This window comes from Morone saxatilis, unplaced genomic scaffold (assembly GCF_004916995.1).
Source record: "Morone saxatilis isolate NCDOM2014 unplaced genomic scaffold, NCSU_SB_2.0 Contig9, whole genome shotgun sequence".
NCBI lineage: Eukaryota > Metazoa > Chordata > Actinopteri > Moronidae > Morone > Morone saxatilis.
The window spans coordinates 2,390,177-2,411,080 of record NW_023340268.1 but is presented as its reverse complement, the minus strand read 5'-3'; the positions used below and the strand labels follow the sequence as shown (position 1 = coordinate 2,411,080).

Sequence of the window (20,904 nt, the reverse complement as noted above, 5' to 3'; positions counted from 1 at the left end):
TCATCTGCTCTGACCAATTATGTGACAAGTTTCCAAAATACATGCAGCACCCATTCTTCCTTTGTCCAGTATTTCTCTCAAATACAGACACATACACACCACAAACACGTCCGTAAAGTTGTTAGCAACTACAGAAATTACCATTTTGTTTTAGGGTGTTTTTATTGCCGTTATTTTAGTTTTAGGGCATTTTTTGGAACTTTCAAGGGCATTTTTTTTTTTTTACTGTTTTTAATTTATGGCCCTGATACACAGAAAAGAACACAGATTAACATGCATAATAAGCACACATGCCTACTAGGTACATATTTTGAAATAAAAGCACATCCTTGTTTCTGGCTTCATTTTGCAGAGTTGGCTCTTCTGCTCTTTCTCTGGAGAATCTGAGCTTTTTATGCACTGTTTTCCACCGTTCAATAAATCTAATCTCATTCCCTTTACCTGTAATCATTCTCCCTTTCCATACTGGCCGTGAGGAGAGGTTTCTAGAATGACACCAATGTAAGACTTGGGGAACAGAATCCTTGTTCCATGCATAAATGTATTTCAAAGTTCAGCCAATTGCTAATACAAGGCTTCAGGAGTCTGTGTTGGTTTTCATAATGCAATTCACTCTTTTAGATTCCCTGGAAAGCATTTCCCTGCTGATCTACAATGGAGGGTTAGCAACAAAAAGAGAGAAAAACCTTCTAGTCTGACTCTAGTCATTCTGAGAAGTGCTGTTACATACATACACATGTACATATTGGCATGTTAGTGGTGAACTAAAAAATGACAAGACATCCTTTAATGAGATACAGGTTAAAAACTGATGACTTGAGTTGGTACACAGAATGAGCAGACAGGAAGTAAAGAGAAGGATATGAAAGACAGAAACAAGGAATGAGATTAGATTTATCAAACAATGTGAACATTTTCATTTAAAAAAACAGATTCTGTAGAGAAAGAGTGGGAGAGGCACCTTCACAAAATGAAGCCAAGAGGAACTTTGTGCTTTTGGAGCTTTGGCCATTACTTCTAAAAGCTATGATAAAATTGTACTCCCCAAAATAAATGATAAGATCTGGAAACACAGTAACACTGCTACACAGCAGTCAGATAATCAGACGGGTTGTAAACAAGCCAGAACTAAACCACTTTGTGTGAAGGTAAACCCGGAAGTGACCAGTCCTGAAATCTTTGTAATGATCTCTCTTTGCACAGGAAAACTGTGTGTATTACAACTACACTACGGGATGAAAGCTGAACCAGGGAGTGGTACTGTACACTAACAAATCTGACATTTACCTTCGCTTCGGCTTCCAAATAAGTTGGATCCCATCCATTGTGGATTTGTGCGAGAGCGCGAGCGTGGCTGGCGAACCACATTTGTCTGCACTGGTCAACAAGCAATTTTGCTTCTCTGCTCTTTTCTAATCACTTGTCGCTGATCGTTAATATATAACCTGATGAATCATGTGTCCATGGGTAAGTGGGATGTCTCTTCTTCTGCAACAATGAAGTTAAAAGGACCATCTGTGTCTGTGTTTTCTCAGTGTGACACATACAGCTTCATCAAGATTTAAGCTACAGTTAAAATCCAACACAGCTTTTTTTTCTGTTGTTGGAGCGAGTGGTGAATGATTTCAGTGGAGTGGGGATAAATCTGAGTTGAGCCTGGAGCAATAGTGAGCGGAGCGGCCCTGAGCGGCTTTGTGTGGGGAGCAGAAATTCTCCCCTCTGCTCTGGTTCCCAGAAGTTTGCAGTTACTCTCAGGTGAGTATTACGGTTATATTGAAAGGAATGATGGCCAAAAGTACAAAATAAAAAACCAGAATTTCCAATTGATTAATTGATTTACTGATTGACTGAATCATTCATTCAATCATTCGTTAGCTCAGTCTGTTAACTGGTTATTCAGTCTGTCACTCAGTCTGTTATTCAATCATCCAACCAGTCATTCTCCATCAATTTCTTTCTCACGCTCCATCCCTCCATCTCTGTCATTCAGATATAAAACGACCCCCCCCATCCTGCTTTCCCCCCTATTTCTTCATCCCTTTCATTTTTCATTCCCCCCCTTTCTTGCTTATTAAATCAAACCCCCCTCCCCATTCACTCTATCTACAGCTCCTTCCATCCATCTACCTATCTGCTCTGCTCTCCTGCCCATCTTTGCCTCCCATCTCGGCTCCTCCAGGGACCGCGGCCACAAAGGCATCTGATGCATCGTTTTGCATGTAAATTGGATAATTGGATTCTGATGCATAATGCACGGTGACATGCAGGCAGGAAGAAAGGAAAGAGAGGAAGGAAGGAGGGAAGGTGGGATCAAGGGAAGGAGAGGAGCAAGCAACTGAGGTGGAAGTATTGAAAGAGACAAGAAAAGTCACATATTTTCACAAAGGCATGTGAACACATGAGTACATCCATACACAGATACAGGAACACACTCAGCCAAATACCTATACACTTAGAAACATAAAGGGCCATAAGACATATACATCACAAACACAGACTACACTTACAATGCGCTAGAAGCTTAATCAATTAATCCTGCTCTGCCTTTAGTCTTCTCCACTCTTAAGGTGATACTAAACAGTGACTACAAGCAGGACCTCTTACTCTGTTCAAAATGTATGTGTCTATACGATCTGGTGCAGGATCCCTCAAGATTTCTCTTCCATTATGTGTCTCTTCTTTATTTTGGCTGTGAGTTTGGGCATTTAATATGGGGGCTTATGGAGACTGACCTTGCAGCCAACCTTCAGTGGCCGTTTGACGAACTGCAGTTTTTGGCAATTCCTCGTTGACTTCATTTTACAACCCCAGAGGTTACCGCTTGAGTGCAACGCCATCTGGCAACGCACTTTGTTTGCAAATAAATACAAGCTCACATCCTTGGTAAATTACTTTATAACATGGGAGCTGTATGTCTTCCTTGTGTCAGTCACAACAGAGATAAAAAATACAACAGTTAACCGGCAGTGTTCTGGTGTCTAAAATCTTCATCTTACTGGTACCTGTAGCAAGTTGTCCACACCAGCACACTCGTATTGTTTTAATGTGACTGTTTTCCATCTGAACACCCAGCACATGTTTACTTAAGCAAGCAAAGCAACGTCAAAGTTAGAGTTATGGATTACTCAGACCGTAGTAAAAGGTGGTTAGGCTGATTTGATGACATTTTTATGATTCCAGGAGGTTGATAACTTTAGTAAATTCCTTGCATTGCTCAAGCCCTCTGCAAGCTGATGGATAAAACTCAAGTTATATGGACAAAATGAAATCTGCATGAGCAAAGACTTAAAGACTGCATCTTACTTCTTTGATGTGATGCAATTCCTGTTGAAACATAATGTTTGGGTGGCGATGAGACAGTGAATGATCACTCTGAGCTGTGAACCCAGTATTGCTTCATGTGTGTATTTTATAGGATTAGATTATTTATTATAAGATTTCTCAAGAATTTATGTTTCGAGCCTACATTGGGGGGAGTAATGAAAAAGTTTTCCCCTGGGATCCTCTCACAGGTTAATCTGGTCCTGGCCTTACTTGTAATTGTAGAATTTTTTTAAGAACTTTGAGCTGTTCTGTGCTTTACAGCTGTGTCTCCTGCATGCAATCTTTACCACAGTTTGCCTTTTTCACTCCACGACCCCACCCTGCGTGCAGCTGACTCTGACATGCCTGCGAAAGGAGAAAAAGAGGACGCCATCTCCACCAGGAGTCACAAACAATCACATTACCTGATGCGTTATTCAATCAGCGAGGAATCGTGCGCCCTCTTCGTTTCACCTGCTAGCTGCAGCTGAAGAGTGGAGAGCAGGTGCTCCTGATGTGCAGTCGACTCGCTGCATTTGCTGCATGCTAAATTACCATTTGTCAGTGACGGCGAGCGGATGTCCTCGGGCTCTGTGACTTCCGCTGCCATCGCTGGGAAGGCTGTCAACTGTGAAACACACACACACCCACTCTCACACACGCACACACTCCCCCGGCATCCTTGCTGTGACCTGTCCTATCAGTGCTAATGAAGGCAGTCACATCAGTGCAATGATGGGAGTGAAGTGCTAATATGGGTGTGTGTGTGTGTGTGTGTGTGTGCATGTGTGTCTAATACAAGAGCTGCCACTCCTGCTTATAAACATGCAAATGGAGCTGTAAAAGGAACATTAAATTCCTCCCGATGCTATTTGATGTTGAAATAGCTACTCTTCCCCACAACCCTCCCCTCCTTGTTCTTTCCTCCCCTCACCATCCTCCTCCCCATCTTTAATTGTCTCTCTACTCCTCTCCCTCTCGCCTCTCCATCACTTCTTGTTTCCTCTGTCTGTCTCTCTCCTCTTCAGCATCTGTTTCCTCCCTTTTCGACCTCAATTTCTTTTGTCCTTCCCTTTCCTCCTATCCCGTCTTTTTCTCGTATTTTCCACCATCTCTCCTCACTTCCTTACTTTGCCCTCTCTCTTTTTCCAGTCCTCTTTCCTTATTTTTTCCTCAACCCCTTTGACCTCCCTCCTCTTCTTCCTCACAGACATTCTGTTGTTCCTTCTATTTCAGGCACTTGGTGGGGAAATTATAGACGTTTTGACTGATTAACAGACATTTTTACAATCTTTTCATTTAGTTTTTATTTTTCTTAATTGGATTTATTAAAAATTCTTAGTTATTACCTAGCCTGTATTTGACATTATTATAGGTTACATAATCAAGATGTCAATCACATTTTGGCCTTTAATGTGGTATGGTGGTATTTACTAGCAGAAAGTGCAGTATGTGCAAAGCTGGCAGTTAAAAGACTGAAAATAAAGATGGAGCTAATAAAAAATAATGAGCTGCTTAAACAGATATTTGAAGCGAAATACTCATCTTAACATTTTAGAATGTGTGTCTCCTCTGCCATCAAATTACTATTCTATTTATTTTGTGGCTTCTTAACAAATTCCATTTTGATGTGCATAAAACGTGCCATATATATTATTGACTTGCCTATTCATCGTGTGTTTGTCTCCCCTAACTGCTGAAAGAAATGCGTAGCTCTTTAGCTGCTGAAAGCTCCACTGTTTTCACCAGCTAGCTTTGTCACTGTGCCATTTGATGCTGGATTGGTAGTGTGCAGTGCCTTCTGCAGCTGAAAACGGCACAGATGTGAGCGGTGAGAGTGAACCAAAAATGTTGGGTGAGTCTGTGAGACGAAAATAAGCTCTGCTCTGTAGAGCTGAGGGGAACTGCTCATTTCCAATATGAGTGACCTGTTTCACAATATACGCAACATAGTAGTTTGATCTCGTTTTAATAAAAAAATATTGATTGTAGCTTCTCAGTTAATAATGATTCCTTCAGATAATAACAACATAGTACTATAGGGACTGCCAGTGTGTAAATCCTATAGAGGCTCTCCAGATGATTCACCTATTGGCTGTCACAGTTGGTGATGCACTTGAACACTGTCAGTGGAATATCTATAACACACAGGATCACCAAAGCAAGCCCAAACAGGAGATTACACACTGCTGTAGTCACTTGTTACTGCCAGATAACCGTGCAATGCAATGCCTTTAACATTTTACTACATCAGTAGCAGTTATTACATCATGACTTACAAAGGTGTCTTATTTCTTTTTCTCACCTGCACCCCTCTATTACCATCTCTGTAACTCTTTTCACTTTCCTTTATTGTTGTCATTTTTGTCATCTACATAATTTCCTTCCTTCTCTCTCCATGTCTTTCTTTTTTGTAATGTCCCTGTTAGGACGGAGCTGTGCTCAAACCCTTTGCCTCTGCTGCCTTGTTGCGGTTCAGCCCAAGCCATGTACAGAGTTAATGAAAACACATGTAATGCCAAGCTGCACACATCACCATGACAACCCTGCTGGGACGAGAGAGGGATGGCGAGAAAGAGGGAGATTGATAGACTCGGATAGAGAAAAGACGGAAGGCAAGAGAGAAATCAAGAGCTTCAAAGAGGAGGGAGTAAAGTGAAAAGGGAAGAGAGGTAGATTGACTAGTGGGGACAAGAAAAAGGGAATTTGAGAAATAATGGGTGTAGAGACTGAGGGAAGGAGAGGAAGTGAGCAATAGAAAAGAGAATTTGAGGTTGAAATCAGAAATATAACAGAGCAGCACGCTGAATTGAGTGTTTCCATTGATACGCTGCCCTTTTTTCATCCTGTTTGAAAAAGCCAAATACTTTTGCCTTTGCTCCACAGAGGAATGAAAGCCCCAGCCGGATGAATAATTTCTTATTTGTCAGCAAGATTTTTTTTTTTATTTCTTTATCCCCCATCTCTTCCTCAGTCCAAAGCATGAAATAATTATTCTGCTGCGGACCAGAGACCAAGGGCATATTCCTTTCATTCCACATCTATTCTCTCTCTTTTTTTTTCTCCCTTTAATTTCTTGCGCGCCATGTCTTCCCCCCACCTCCTCCTCCTCTTTCATAAGACAGTGATGGCTCTAGCAAGTGAGCTGTAAATCTTTGATCGTACTGATTTCATTTCAGTGTCACACACCTTCACTACGCAACTCTCGTGGGCACACAAGATACACTCATGCATAATTTGTGTGGAAGAAACATATTCTCTCCACAAACTCAACCTTTACACATCAGGTGTGCTGTGAAGGCTCGCGCAGGAGTTGGAAATCCTTGATAGTTTATGCATTTTGAAAATGAAGGCATCAGTGCTCAATGTTAAGAACATCATGTCCTGAGACAAAACCCTGCGATGGATGGACGTTGTTAAGACTGGTTAAGACTTCTCTGATGATTTTGGTCAGTTGATGACTTACCCACAACTGTACCAATGATGAGAACTTAAATTGTACCACAAAAACTGTAAAAAAAACGTTAATATTTCAGCAGCTGGTGCGCCAAAAATACAGTAAAATAACAGAAAAGTAGTAACAAAGTAATTTTATATAATTAAATGCAGTTTTTAGCTTAAATTTTTTACATAAAATCTTTTTTAGGCTTTTTAATGTTTAATTTAAGATACTAATTTGAAAAGTAAAAGAACTGTAATGAAAGTCACCATCTGTGAAATTACAGTAGTTATTGCTCTTTTCAGTGATAAAAACTGTATTCTTAAAGTTTACCAATGCTTATACAATGATAGAAAACAACATTTTTGTTGAGAAACCTTCTATAATTATACAAGACATCTATCAATTAACGGTTTACATAATTAATTAGCAAATGTATTTTAATGTGAAGAAATAAAGGATTAAATAAGCAGTCATTTTATTATTATTTACAGTTATTATTTTTAAATGGGAACAACCCTGTAAACTTGGTAATTTTATGTCTGGGGTCAGTAAGAAGTCCTTAAATATATTGTCTGCACCCATATATGCCCCTGTCCAGTAGAAAACTAGAGTGCTTCTATTTTAATTGATGGGGTTTTCTGAGCTACAAACAAACGAGAGCAACAAAACACACCTCTGAGTTTCTTTATGGACACCCTGTCTCTCTTTCTACACCCATGTTGACCATTACTGCCTTCTGATATGGGCAAGGAGAAACTGGACAGATGGATGTTTGTTTCTGTTTTTGACTGGACACAGACTTCAACTGATTCCTTCAGGCTGTAAACACAGCCTGAAGGAATCATAATGTGTTATTTAGAAGCAAGGATGCTGTTAGGACAGGCTGTGTTGAGTGTGGAGACTGAGCAGCCAAATAACTTGCTAATAGTCCCGATCATAAGGACCATCATTATCAAATCTAAAAGAATCAATAGAAATAGAAGTCTTGGTTTAGGGTTAATAATATTATATATTAATCTAGTATTCACAGATATGTTTTTGTTAGTGCATAATAACCTGAAAATAAGAATTTTCGTTACGTTAGAATGAGACGTATTTATCTACAGAAGTCTTCTACGAAGTCCTCCATGTTGAACCGCCATGTTTCTACTGTAGCCCAGAACAGACAAACCAACCACTGGCTCTAAATAAGACCTTGCATGTTTTTTGTGAGTTTTGTGGCCACCGTATTTTCTCCTACACGTTTGGAAAGTAAGCGGTATTTGGTTGGTTGCTTCACCACTAGATGCCCCTGAATCCTCCATACTGGTCTTTTAAGTCTAAATCTAAGTCTAAGTCTCTAAGTCTTAAGCCAGTGGTTCCTAACCTTTTTCCTAAAGGGACCCCTTATCTATCACTAAGTAAACTGTCCTGACTAAGTGACATATTTTTATGTATGTTTCATAGTATATTCAGTGCATACAGAACAGTACAGAACACAATAACTTTTGTGAGTTTTGTGTAAAACAAGCAATTTTGAGCAGATTACTTCCTGAATATTGCATCTGAGCTGAGTTTTCCTGTTTGTGGAACTTTTTTATACAATTCTGTCTGTATCATGTTGTTTTGTACATTTTTTTAACAATCATACATACTTAATAGGCTTTTTTTTTGACAAATTCAGGTTTTTTCTTCTCCCTGATGCTTTGTCATTGTTATAATAGGCTATAGTTTTTGTTCAGGTCACCGTTCCCTTATCAAGTGAGATATAGGCCAACTGTGTCTTTTTTTAAATGAAGAAGGCCTCGCGTCCCCCCGTGAAGCTTTTCCTACCCCTATTTGGTACTGACCCTCAGGTTGGGAACCGCTGCTTTAAGCCATGGCAGTGTGACAGTGACCCTGAATGCACAATTTCAGCTAAATAGATTACAGTCATCATTGACATCACACTTGTGTTTTTCCTCCTGTGACATGTCAAAATGTCTTCTGTGAAAAAGGCCTTTTACAAATACACAAATGACTATCTATCTATCTCACACTATGTAGTGTTTGTTAATCAAAACGAGAAGCTCCAATAAATTCTGTTGTTTTCTGTTGCCAAAAGACACTTCTACATTCCCCCATTGTTTCAGAACCACTGTTTCTCCATCTTTTGTAGGTCATCATTGTCAGAAAAACAAGAAAATACTGAATATATATGGAATTTCTGTGAAGGGTTGCAAACAAAGTTATCACAATTTGAACTATCAGGTCCAATAAAATTAAAAAATCTCCAAGACAGTATCCCTAAAATATGTCAATACAATTCAGAGAAAGACTCTAATACTCATCCTCTGTGGGCCCAAGAATGTGGAATCATGGACAATGTTTTAGGCTTGTACTTCTGGTTAACAACTTTCATTACATCAATATATACCTCAAATCTTCCCCTGCTGCTATTTTAAAAGCAGTAATTCAGGCTTCTAAAGACTGACCATCTTAAAATGTCCCACGATGGATCTTGGTCTTATATATATATATGAATATTAAAGAGCCACATGTAGCCCAGTTAAATCACACATAACAGATTCTGTGCTCCTTCACTGCAGAATCTATGAGTCACACAGGAGTCATGATAGCCTTTACATCTCTGTCAGGCTGCCCCCCCTCCCTTTGGTGTTCATGGTTACAAGCCTTTCATTTGTGTTGTGTGATTCAGCCAAAGGCCTCTCTCTGTCATACGTTATGTGTGTGTGTGTGTGTGTGTGTGTGTTGGTGTGTGTTGTTGTGCTGTGTGCTGGTGGTGTGGTGTGTGTGTGTGCAATAGCATGAGATACAAACATTATTCTCCACAGTGTAAGAGCAGAGACAGCTCTGCCGGTGCGTTCGGTTCCAGAGGACCGGCCTCAGACTCACAGCGGCTCTGTCATGGAAAGTGATGAACTATGAATCATCTCAGTCAATAGGAGCAGGCAAAAGTGAGAGAGGCTGCTGATGCTGATGGAAACCCCATTGAGGATTTGCTGCAGAGGGCTCTGTTTTTTAAATCATTCATTTATCCATCTATTTATTTAGCTCTAATGGGTCAGCAGTCTTACAAATCAAGGGAAATGTGGAGAATTTAAAAATGGAAGCTCAATCGGCTGTATCCATTGCACTGGGGAAACAAAGACAGAGAGAGAGAAGAAGAAAGGGAGATATAATGAGAGAGTGCGTTGTATTTACACCCATTAGCGTCAGGGCAACACCAAATTAGCAAATTACACACAACCCAAAATAAAAGGGTCTCATTATATTGGGCAGAAATTACAAAATTACAAATTAAGTGCTTTTGTGCACTAAGCTTTGACTCAAAGAAAGACCTCACAGTCAGTTAGACATCAGCGGCATCACTACAGAGCACCTATGTGTGGAAAGATAATTCATTAATTTTCACAACTGAATGCTGTGGTTGGTTATCTTTGTCAATGCTCTTCAATGTCCTGGACTCACAGTGGTGGAATTAACTCCCATCTGAAGTCAAGATAGCAGGCTGAAAACCCATTCTTTGCTATCTAGACATGCCGTGCTAGCACTTACTTACATCTCATTTCCTTTATGACAAGCCTTTGACTTTCACTCTTTGTTGTTGGAGAGAATAAAGATTTTTGATGATATCTAGCTACTGTTTCCTATGAGTAAATGCATTAACGTGTATTACGTGTGTTATGTATTTTAATATAATAAATTCCCTGGGCTGTAAATTCAGGGCTGTATTTGCTGTGTCCTGGTTGATTTGGAAACACCCAGCAAGTGCCGTTAAATACCATGGCAAACGCAGCAGCTTATTTGTCAGAAATATAATAATCATAGAAAAGCAGACTGGTGTATCTGTGTACAGAGCAGCCAACTCTGATGTTTTAATAAAGAAGTCTGTCAGGAATTATTACAACTGTGATCTGATTTCACGCGGCGCACAGCGCAAGTAGTTATCCACGCCACAGCAGGGCACAGTGAAGTTGTTTACCTCACTAAAGAGTTGGAAGTGACTACGCCACTACTAATAAATATACAGAGGTATTGCATTGAATGGCTATTGCAGAAAAATGCAGACCATAAATAGTTCCAGAAATTGGGTTTTCATAAAATTCGTTAAATTACTGGTTATTCAATGTGATCACTTCCTGCTGCTTCTGTCCGTCATTAAAGCTTTCCACTAGCTGAACACATGCTTTTATTTTGAAGCAGTTATAGTAAATATATGTTTTTTTGTAGCTTGGTATCTTTTGAAATGATGTCCATACTGGATGGATATGGATGAAATGTAACTATATTCCTTCTGTACCTCATGATTTATACCCATTGCCAATGTTCAATGGCAGTGCAAGAAGTAGTGTGTCTCTTATGTAGCAAAGTGGAAATTAATGGTTTGGCATTTCTGCGGTGTATTTGTCTTTATATTAACCAGAACCATAAGATTGTGCTAACCAACTGTAGTTGCCATGCACAGAAATTAGCAGAGAGCAGAAAGTGATCAATTTTAAATCAATGGCATTGGACAGAAACGAAATATTGTCATTGAAGGTAATCCAGGGTATGAATAACACACCAGTTATTTTTTGTTTTTTGCATGTCTTTTAATGCAATTTCTACTCATTCATTGTGTGTGTCAGTTTATACACAAATGTCATGGAGAAAAACATGTCAGGCGACAGCAGCAGCAGGTTGGGGTGGATGGATGTTTCAAACAAGAACAGGACTTTTACACACAAAATGCCACGGACAAACGTATTTAATGATATATAAAGATGAAGTCTGTTATTTAGGATTTGAACAACCCTTTTATTTATTGAACAGAAACAGATCTTGGTCTACAGTATATGGACATGAGGAATGGTCTTTGCTAAGAAAAGGTTTTTTCTGTGCTAAAGGATTGTTGAGTTGTCATCTTCAAAAAATATTCAATAATATACATTTTAACTTTAATGTAACATAATTATTCCTGCATATAAAATTGAGAGTGACAGGTAAGAGGATAGAAAGATGAAAAGAGATGGAGAATAAATGCTGACAAATCCCAGACTTTCATTATATGAAGCATGAAATGGCTCTTGATCATTCAAACTAACTTGCGCATCGCTCTCTCTCTTTTTATCTTGATCTGTAACTCCCCATCTCTCTCTCGCTCTCTCTCTGTATCTCTCTCTCTTTTTACTTTTGAAGAAGTTGTCATGGTTACACAGAAAGCGTTCTCGTAACAGTCGGCAAAGAGGCTGAATGTTTCCACTGATGGAAAATCACACACACACCAGCCGGCGAAATCTTTGGAGCTTATTAGAGCAGGACTGTAAACCATTAGTACACACTTCATATCGAACAGGCACACACACACACACACACACACACCCACACACACGTCTTTTCCAGTCTCTCTCTGCCTGAATGGATCTTTTTTTTCTCTATCTGTCTCTACTGTACCGTCCATCTTCAGATAAATCTATGCACCTCATATGCGCTGCAGTATTTCCATCAGAGAATTTTGTGAATTATGATGTACTGAATCAGAACTGATAAACAGAAATGGAAAATATATTCAATCATTATGTCCTTAGTTGGTAGTAACTAAGGTTGATTCTTCATAGCTTTTCTGATTTGTAAAAACTTCAATTTGTATCGAAAGGTGACGGAAAGTTGTTTTTTTAATATATTAAAGTGTTTTGTTTGCAGCCAGAGGTTCTCAAGTGGTTTAATGGATTTGATTTTATGATTCATAGATTTGAACTTAATAAATGAATGGATGAAGTCCATTTTGTAGAATTGTAACCAGCACTCGCCTATTAACCATCATTAGCCATGCAGGAAATTCATGGAGCCAGCTATATTTGTTTGTGTTCATCCACATTAATGAGACCTAATAAAATAATGGCCAGCCAACAGTTTAGCCAGCATACAGGCTCAGTGTTTTCTTTCTCATCATTAGTCACCAGAACTAGTAGAAATAAATAAATAAAAAATACCCCAAAAATACATGATTGATTCATTTTCACCACCATAAATGTGTGAATCTGTTCTTGTACAACAAAAGCAACAGGCTTTTTTTGTTTTTGTTGTGCGGCTTGCAATATCTGCTGTCACGACAGCTCCACTCTCAGTTTCCAGGCTGAGACTGCTTTCAGTGTGATTGGTCAGAAAAACACACACAACAGAGATGAGAGTTGGCCAATGGCTGAGGAGTGAGGTAAAGGAACAGGCTTATCACCAAGTGAGAGATTCTGCTATGTGAGAAACACTGAGGCTGGGACCTGACTCACCAATCAGCTGGCCTGCACTATCATCCTAGCTGCCATCAGGTCATCAGGAAATCCTCAACTGGAGGAAGTTAAAAAAGTGATTTAGTCATTGAGAAATATTGATGTATTCACATTAAATCAAATGATACATGTTCTCAAAGGATTCCCTCATAGTGACAGACCCAGTGACAATCATCACCAACTCCTCTGAGCTTCTTAGCCTCTTTCAGTTAATAGTTTTGATTTTATCACACATTTATTGGTCAATCTCAGCAGTTTAAACGACCTTGTTTCCATAAGCAGCAGGCGGTTGTTCTCAGTAAACAAACTCTAATAATCCCACAGTACTCTATATGCCCAGAAACATATTTTTCCAGGAGTTGGTGGAGACCAAAGCAGAGCTAAAAGGATAGTTAATATTCCACTTACATTTATCAGCTGAATGGAAACAAACCCTGTGGGATGATAAGACGATAATATGTTAGGGTTGTGTATCTTGCAGATTAGTTTTTGTTCTTTTCACCCTTAGGGGGACAAAAATGTTTAGTATTTTAGTTTTATCGCCTTGAACAGGGTCTGTTTTAAGGCTCAGTGTGTATCATTTAGGAGGTTATAATAATAATTTAATATAATATCCATAAGTATGTTTTAATTAGTGTATAATCACCTGAAAAAGGGAATCATTGTGTTCACTGGAAAAACAGCCTTTCTAAAAACAAGCTATTCTTAAATATAATCAATATGTCTTGTATTGAGCAAAACAATCTACCAGTGGGGTACTCCAATTTTATTTCGCATTCTGAAAACTTGACTGTAATGAGCCTTAAAACTAGAAAAAAACAACAACCAAAAAGCAATGAAAATTCAGTTAGTTAAGACATATTTCCTAAAATAAGTGTTTTGGTCACTTTATTGAGCTGTATTTAAGAATGTGTACCTTAATCTAAGATTAATAGTAAGCAAAAAAAAAAAAAAAATGGCACCAGAAGCTTCTTATTCTAAGCATTCTTCTTCATTTTTCTTATACTTAAAATAAAGAAACAAGTCCTTTTTTTAGCTTAGAATGAGCAGTTTTTTATATTCTTGCTTGTACAGCAGCTCAGTCAAGGTTAGACATCGTGGTCATTAGAAGTAAAAGAATTAGAGAGGGCGAAGACACAAAGGGTGGTTGTTACACTTTAAACTGGAAAATAAACGCTAACAGGTTGTTCATACAGTTGTTCCTACTTCAGATGTGTTATTTTTAGCTTTGTCATCAAACTGAGTCAGTCAAACCTGTCCACAGACTTCATTATCCCGGATTTTTGTGACAAGATTTGCACCAGACCTCTGTGAGCTTGTACAGATGGAGGTCTGGATAAACTTTATTCCTGTGAATGAAAAGGTAGATTAACTGGGGTGAGCAGAGTTTCACCCTCAATTGTATCCATGAATCGTTGCTTTCAAATCCTGGCCAGTCTGTCCATTCCTCTCTCGCTGGTTTAAATCCTCTCTATTGCGTTTTCTCCTCTTTTCTGTTCCTTTATCTCTTCTTCTTCACCTGTAATTCTCTTGATATCTATTTTTTCATCTCCTTTTCTCCTCTCTTCCCTTTTCCCAGTCTCTTTGTTTGATGCACGGCTGCCACGTGTCCCAGTAATGAATTCATTGATTAAATCAGGCTCTGTCTCAGCTCTGCAGGTATAATACAGACGTAGAGAATCATCTCCCACTGAGGCACGTTCAACCCCCCTCCTCTCTTACTCTCACTCTTTTACCCATTTTTTCTATTCCTCTCTCACTCATTCCACCCTGCCTTCACAGGGTTCTACCTGCTGGTTTACAGGTATAATTTAAAGTATCTGTGACATTTTAACAGTTTTTCACAGTTTTGTTAATGACTTATGTAAGCAAAAAGTTATAAAAACCTTCCGATGTGCTGTTGGAAGCAATCAGTGTCTAAAAGTTCTTGGGAAACTTTTGCACACTGCAGCAAGTGATGTGTTTTACTAGCTAGACCTTGCTGCCCACATATTCAATTTGACCAATGACCAGTGATTCAGATAGGTCTGGTGTTCCGCTCATGATGGCTCAACCAATCTAGGCAGGATCTAAGAAAAGGGAATGGCATTTTAGTTCTTAAATCAAGCCTCGGCCAGAAAAAAAACATCCACATCAGAGAAAAACTGCAAACCAAAATGGAAAGTCAGTCAGATTTTTTAGGCTAGCATTTTCTGTTTTCTGCAGCTTGAATAAGACTCCTGTCATCTTTTAGATGAGGGCTATAGACAGAAGTGCCTTTTGAAACATCTTGAGCTGGATGGCAGAGACAACTATCCGGGTAATTTGGTCATGATTCAAAAGCTTCATTCGTGAATTAGGGGATATTTATTCTGAAAACAGCCAGCACCATGCTGTCAAAAACAAATAATAGAAGATAGATAGGGGCATAGGCACCAACTGCTGAATATTACAGGTAAAAAATGACTGGGTGAAACGGGGTTTACAAAGATTTATGCTGATAAATATTAAATATAATTTTCTTTCTTTTCAATCTCAACTAGGAATATTTCTACAATACAATGATATAAAAATTATCATATAAAAGCCTGTGTTCTAATAATGATTTCAAAAAACTGGCCAGGGGCACAAATAAATAAAGGACACTGAGGTGGTTAGGGTTAAAATCAGTAACCTATACAACAGCACACATGGTACATTTAGCATACTTTTGGGTTCATTACAGTCATATCATACTTGTACTGACTGGAATAAGTGCTTTGGAAATGTATATTATACTAATACTAACTTTATCAACATAACAGGTAAGATATGTAGAAGGTTTCTCTGTCTCTAGTATAAACTTGTTCCACATACAGGTTCTCTCTGCAAAAAGGCTGTGCACACTATTTACAGGCTTCTCTTCAACTCTGAACATAAACATAATGCATAGAAAAGGTCAAAATAGACTGTAACATAACAGTAAGAAAGAGCTTATCATTCAGTGCCTTGACAACAATACTGTGGAGCGAATATGTCTGACTAATGATTTGTTTAGGAGGAGAAGAACAGCTGAATAGTCTGTGCACAGACTTCCACATACAGAAAGTCAATAAATCCAAGGAACTCGCAGTACTCACACTCAAGTGGACAGATTGTTTGATTGACAAGTGGGTGGGGGAGCAGAAAAACCACATGACAGCTTTCAATGAAAAATGTCACCAACATAAAAACACAGATCACAACAACACTTCAAAACTCTTCATACACAGATGCACCAGACACTTTCTGTTCTCCTTACTGAACCTGCAGAATTCTCTGTTTATAATAACTACACCAATGATTGATATGATGACATTGGTTTGCTGTTTAGCACGTTAAACACTGTCTGACATGTGTTCTTTGGGTTTTTCCTTTATGTGCGTGGAGCAGCGGTGGATTATGCCTGTAGCGAACCTGTTTGATGCTTCCCCTCTCAGTGAAGCAGTTCGTGTTTCTGGGCCATGCAGCACACTCTGCCGCTCTCATTTTCTGTATCGCACACTCTCTCCCTGTCTGCAGCCGTCTCCCCCTTTTGTATTTTCTTCCCTCTCCATCTCCCTCGCTGTCTCTTCCTCTTATTCTTTCTCTGTCTCTGGCAGTCTCTCTGTCTCTTCCACCTTTCTCTTTTGCTCTTTTGCTCTCTCAACCTCCTCCCCACCCGCGCTGTTTCTTTTCCACTTCCTTGGTGCTGTCACCTCCGCGGTTCGCTGCTCCTCTGTACTGTACCTTCCACCCGGGAAAATCAAGGGAATTTGAGATGGTAGGGTGGTGGGAAAGAGGGGGCGAGGAGTGTAGGATAGAGGAGGTGAGAGGAAACAAGAGAGGATAGCAGCCTACACTTAACTGCAGATTGGCCCTGCCCGGCAGAAGGGATGGAGACGTCTGCCACTCTGAGCCTCAAGACTGATATTTTTTTCCCTCTTTGCTGAGGTAAAACCAGGTAAAAAAAGAAATCCTCAGTCCTCAGGGACCTCACAGATGTCAAGCAAAATCAGGTGCTCGTAGGTACAGCGGCAGGTTAGAGGTCTCCTCTTACAAAACCACTGTCAGGAAGGGCAAAAACACTTTCCAGTCACGAAATAGGTGGACATGAATTGAGAGGCTCAGAGGCGAGTACCTTTTTGTCAAAGTGCCTTCAGAGATTGTGTGGTGTGTGACGGTACATCTGTAGCTGGCGTGTTGGATGTGTTCTGGCTGGATTTTTATTTAATATGCTGCAGGCCAACATGATTACATGCACAGTGATATTCTGATATTACTATGATATAATGGCCTTTGTGGTGTTTATCATTGCACTGCTTACCTCCAAACCACTTGGGTTAAAGGAGGTTGCTGAAAAGCTGGGACCCACATTATCTTTACACGGTAGGGTAGAAATGTGTATCAATACAACCTGGAAGCAATTCAGGTTCAACTTTCCTGTTGATGCTCTATTTGCATGTGTTTTCCAGAGTGCAAGCTGCAATTTCAGCATCTATTCAGCCTCTGAATTTCTGCTGGATAATCTTGTTTGCTTGAAACGACAAGCAGCAGCAGCAGCTATTCAAGTCTTTTTTGAATCTATTGCATATCAACAATGCTGTGGATTCTCTGTCTCACATATGCTCCAGGACCACATTAGCATGCTTTAAGGAAAGTCAGGTTTCTCTCAACCAATTAGTGAACTGACCATTTATTTTAAATTCAAAGTTCCCCTTTGGGAACTGAAGCCAAAGTGAATCGACTATGCAGTAAAGGCTGTGACTTTTCAGTAACCTATAGGAGCTGAATCTCATTTCACTGTCTCTCTAAGTCTCTCTGAAGAATAGTTTCTGCTCAACGCCTGAAATGGAAATGTGCTGTTTTTTATTAAATACTAAACATCATATTTCATTTACAATAGCAGGGATAAGCTCATATTCGTATTATTAGAAGCAAAATATGATAGCTGAGATATGCATAAAAAATCCCTAATTTCTAGCTTCTGTAAGATGCTTTCTAATGCTGTTTTTCATTATTTTCACTGCCCACTGCATTTGATACATAACTTAAAGTCAACATATGACTGGAGGGATATTTTGCACTTTGAGCAGATAAATCCTATAGTGGACCACTGAGGATTATGGGCCCATATCATCATGATGAATATATTAAAATGGTTTTATGTTGTGCAAATGTGGCTGTGTGGTCAATGTAAATTTAAAGGCTTCTTGTGAGATTGGCTCCGACAACAGATTTTGAGGGGACTGAATATGAAAACCTTTGGAACTTTCCAGAACATACAATTTGAAGCTGTAGTGGGGGACTTTTACATTAAATGAACGTCTGTTACATTCAAGCCCTTGCCAAACGAGTTTACATAATGCTGATTAAGCCCATCACGGCCAGGTAAATCTCTCTGTATTTCCCTGAATACAGAGTTTTTAGTTTTTTGTCTCAGAGTGATCAGTTAGCTTGCCAACCCCTGGCGAACAGCCAAAAAGTCCATATTTCATAGATCACCCGTTGTACAGAATCAGAATTAAGGGATTCATTGATTAGTTTACTGACAGAAAACTAATCAAATCTAAGAATTTGCGGCTTTTCTCTGTTTTGTATCAATGAATATTGAATAATTTTGGCTTTTGCACTACTGGTTGTGCAAAACAAGCAATATTAATTAAACATCTTTTGAATTTGGGAGTTTATTTTTGACCTTTAGGGGCACTTATATCCGAGCGTCTAACCAACATCTCAAGGTCTTTATCAATCAAATCTCTCACTGAATGAAGACCGTTTAGCTTACATTATTTTGAGTGCAGACAATGAAATCGAATAGACATTATGTGATATGACATCTCACTGACGCATTATCACGACCGGTATGTTCTTGTTACCTTAGAATGAGCCTTTTATATTAACAGAACCTGTGGGTGCTTTTTTACAAACCACAATGTTGCTACTGTAGCCCAGAATGGACAAATCAATCACTGGCTATCCTTTGTGCTTGGTTGAGTCAGGGTTGCTATTTGCACCACACCTCTAGATGCCACTAAATGCCATACGCTGGTTCTTTAAACTGCACAACGTTCACTTGTATCACAGTATTTGTACACTGTTATATTTCTACTTCAGCAAAATGTCTGTGTACTTCGTCCACCACTGAGCAATACACAGTTTTAAAGTAGCTTGCTGTATCTTTATGATATAAAAACTTGATAGCTTATTAGGCTACTGATAGAAAATGTAAGTTGTGCTTGTGGCTGCTTAGTCACTGTAGTTACTACTTATCTCTTTTTTTGAACTGGTTTCGGCGGTGTGTAATTCTGTAGTCCGATTGCAGTTGATTAAGTGTTATTTCAGATGTTGTTGAGGTTTTCTTTCAGCCTGTGTGTTTGTGAGTGTGGGATGGTTTCATCGGGATACTTTGATGTGCTTTTTTTCCAGATGCTTTTAAGGTAGATATTTCATTAAAAGACATCAAAGGTAAAACTCTCCCTTTCTCTCCTGCACTATCTCTGCTTCGCACCAACACACTTTGCTTTTGTCTTCCTTGGTATTAAAAGTATTCTCAAGTATTTGTCCTCCGGTGTTTACTCTTAGCTTTTCTCCCCCATATTTTTCTTCTCTGCAAACCTCCCACTGTTGTGTTACACAAGAATGCAGCCGAAGACGGGGGGCACATTTTAGCGAATTCTGCTCTTTATCTCATCTATCCCTCCCTTCGTCACCTCCTCTTGGCTCTTTGTTTCTCCCACCTCGCGGTCCCTGCACCTCTGTGATTTCCTCTCATATCAACAGAAATGTGTTTTGTCTTTAGTGCAGAATCCCTGATGTTTGTTCCCGCAGTGAAGGTCTCTGCTTTGATTACTTTACTTGATTTTCTTTCCTTTTTTATCCGGAGTTTTTCTCTTTCTCCTTTCTCATTTGATTTATTCTCTTATTTGATTTCTCTTTTTTCAAATAAGGGCACAGTGTGCACAAGTGCTTTATGTCTTCACTGGTGCACTTTTCAGAAACAGTATATTTTTTAGATTTCATTAAAGGTATTATGGTTGTGTGTTGAAAAATTATTCTTTCATCAGATGTTTTTGACAGTGTTGTATTACGAGTTTCCAAAAACGCTGTTGTGTCTTGTTTTGAATACTTTATGCTTTTTTGTGGATCTTTAGCAGTAGCAGCAGTTTGTCCTGTGGGTGGCGCTGTTGAAAACACACAAGGCCATTAAAATCCAAAGAGCTTATTGCCTTGGGAGCATGAGTGTGCTCAGCAAATATGAGGACAATCAGCCAATTGAATTAGGAGATACTACATTTTTCATTTATTAAGTGACAAACCAGGTTCATCCTCAGGGGTACAGTGGCTTTTGTAGGACATATCAGATTGTCAGGCTCAGCTCTACTGTATAAAAATCAGATTTGGCATAACTTTCATTAGCCTCAGCTGTATTTTTTCAAACTTAGATCAGTATTAGCTTCTCCTACAGCACTATAATCTTCAGCTATACTCGCGTCAGCCTCTGCTGTCGGCTGTCAGCTTTGAATTCTGTGCCTGCATTAAATTCTCTCAAGAGTTTATTGAATTAATCTGTAGCCTAAACACAATGCTGAAAGCAGGAAGATAACAGTTAGCTGTTCAAAATTAACAACATTGCAGCAATGGATTATATCGCTTTTGTCCAAAGTGAGTTACAACAAGAGCATTCAACCAAATTTCACATTCCTCGTAGGTGTAAAAACCTACTTGGCAATAAACAGTTCTGAATCTGATTCTGGTTCTGATTTATACAGCTAAACTCTTCAATTTGTTCAGAGTTTACTGAACTACTGTTCAATATAATAATAATAATAATAATAATAATAATAATAACAATAATAATAATAACTTTATTTGCATAGCACTTTTAAGAACATGGTTTACAAAGTACTTTGACAGAACACAGCAAGAATACAA

At 39.0% G+C, this 20,904-nt stretch overlaps 1 protein-coding gene across 1 annotated transcript in view; it reads left to right on the top strand.

The window, feature by feature from the left end:
* grin2da (glutamate receptor, ionotropic, N-methyl D-aspartate 2D, a) overlaps positions 1–20,904 on the top strand; it is a 127,248-nt gene that overhangs the window by 34,861 nt on the left and 71,483 nt on the right. The gene's annotated exons all lie outside the window — the stretch shown is intronic.